Source organism: Cynara cardunculus (genome assembly GCF_001531365.2).
Source record: "Cynara cardunculus var. scolymus isolate 2C chromosome LG 2, CcrdV1, whole genome shotgun sequence".
Lineage (NCBI taxonomy): Eukaryota > Viridiplantae > Streptophyta > Magnoliopsida > Asterales > Asteraceae > Cynara > Cynara cardunculus.
The window spans coordinates 30421457-30424346 of NC_037529.1; positions in this window are offsets into that span (position 1 = coordinate 30421457).

Consider the following 2890-nt stretch of genomic DNA (forward strand, 5'->3'; position numbering starts at 1 on the left):
ATATTCTTGATTAATATGTCAGTGTCGCGCTTGGGCAATTCATGGCTTCCTAATCAATTTTAGGTTTCTAACGGAATCTGCCCCTATATATATAGACGAATGATCATGTGAGAATAAGAGTTAAAGTGGAAATCGTAAGAAGGGATCTAGACCCTTGATTATTTCTAATCTTAACCTCACCCCATGAATTGCGTTTGATTTGAGAATTAATCTGGTGAATTTCATTTATTGTTGATCTTCAATTAAGATTGATCAAAGGGTGGAGACCACTTCTAACCCTTCCCACCATAACTTCCATTCTCACACGGAACTCAAATTCTCTCTCTCTCTCACTCTCTCTCTCTCTCTCTCTCTCTCTCTATATATATATATATATATATATACACACACATACATACATATATGCGAAAAATAGTGTGAGAAAGAGAGTTAAGATGAGAAGCGTAAGAAGTGATTCGGACCTTTGATCATCATTAATATCAAACTCACCCATGAATGGCATTTGATATAGGGATCGATCTGGTGCATCTCAATGCATCTCAATTTGGTGCATCTCACCCTAATGTGCATCTCACCCTAATGTGCATCTCATCCTAATGTGCATCTGATGGTGGAAATTCATTCTTACACTTCTCACTTTAACTATTTTTCTCATTAGAACCAATCCTATATATATATATATATAGAGAGAGAGAGAGAGAGAGAGAGAGAGAGGTGGGTTATTATACAACCAATACAACTCAATCTCAACCGTACATTTAATTTGATAAATATATAATTTCATAAAAGTTTTGATTGTTTCCTAATATAAAGTATTGATCATAATTAATGACCTTATCCATCTTCCATAAATATTTAAATTATAATAAATGAACTCTTATCATTTTCATAAATATTTCAATTTATTAGGTTACATTGGTTGTACAAATACGATGAGTTGCAATTGAAACAAACTATATATATATATATATACACTTTTTGTATATCTTTTTAATAATTTAAAGGAGGACGTATAAACAAATAAAAAAAGATGGAAAACCAAAAAATAAGAAAAAGTCAAACGAAAAAGAGAAATTGGTGGTAGTAGCCACCGGCAGTGATGGGTGGTAATGGAAAGTGCATGATGGTGGTGGCGACAAGGGGTGGTAATATATATATATATATATATATATATATGGGCGGAGCGTACGCTCCTCGTATATCTTTTCTAATAATTTAAAGGAGTACGTATAAACAAATAAAAAAAGATGGAAAACCAAATAACAAAAAAAAACAGATGAAAAAGAGAGATTGGTAATAGTACCTAACATTAGTGATGGATGGTAATGGAGGGCAGACGAAGGTGGGACCACAAGAGGTGGTAAGGGAGATCGATGACGTTCGTGCAAGGAGTTCAATGGCATAAAATTTGTGAACCATAAAACCGAGTTCTAAAAATTTGATCCTTTATTTATTCAAAAATAAATGTTTAAAAACTTAATTCAAAATAAAAAAGCTATTGTTTATTTATTCAACAAGAAAATCCTAAAATAAATACCATAAGTTCATCCAAGTATCGTTCAGCTTAGGTTGCAAAATTTTACTTGTTTGATTTCTTGTTTTCAGGCATTTTCCATGGCATAAAAAAATTAAACTTCACCACACCTCAAAAATGAATCCTGAAATCTGTTGTCAAATAGTCTGCATAAAAATGCAATTTCATGAAGTTTTAGACCATATCCGTATTGCCATATTCCTCTTTACAAAACATTTCTAGCGATACCAAACATGCACCTAACTCAACTGTTTTCAATGCTTTGCAGGAATGTCCAGCCTAGCTTGTGCACAACTCGACTATATCCATGGACCTGAAGTTTACAATCAAACCAACCCTGCCATGACTCGAGGGGGCATGACTGAGTGGTGACTTTAAGAAACAAACTCAATGTCTTAACAGTTGAACAACCTTTCAAGATTCGCTCTGCTTGAACTTAATGTGGTGGGGGACGGTGGACGTTGGTGGTGACCCAATATGACGTTAGACAAGGTCTGCCTTTGGAGATTTATGAGCCAAGATGACGTAAACTAGAACAAACAAGTTCATATGGATATATGATCGACCATGCAACATAGGGCCAGAAGGTGACTAGTCTCTACTTAACAAGTTACACGTGACGGAACAACAAAGAACATAACAAGAAGCGAACATACATGACACAGACATTAGTTATCTAACCACACCAAGATAAACTGATCCAATAAACCCTACTCGAAAGTAGGGGTCTAGGGTGTAAGATGGATGTGAACCTAAACTCTAATCCTAAATAGTAGAGCGGTTGATTCCATAAAAGCCCTGACTTGTGCAAGAGTGTGAGCAACCAGGTAGAAGGCAAAAACGCGTTCATGTGCTGAATATAGAATGAGAAAAATAAGAAGAAAAAAAGGTAACAAGTAGGTACATTGGAAACATGCATAGGAAAGGTAGGGCAAAACACATAAGAATAATAAGGTAGAACACACAGAGCAAGGTAGGCAAAAACACATCCCTAACCTAAACCGTCGACCTTCTCTACTCTCAACCTCTCCAACTCCCTTTTGTTTGCACATCTATCTAGTCTGCTACCCTAGTAAAACTGTAGTCAAATATATGAATATACATACATATATATATATACTACCTTATTAAACAAATTTACTCAAAGTGTCTTAAAAATTTTAATACCCAAAATACCCTTATACTTCCCTTTACACGCCTCCCCTCCCCCAAGACGCCTCTTCACTTTACCCGGCTCCCCTCCCCTAAGAAGACTCTTCCGCTTATCGGCTCCCAAGACGACGATTCACTCCCCAAGATGATTCCGTTTAAGAGTCGTCCCTCGCTTCCTCGCTTCCCTTTAATCGTTCAAATCGT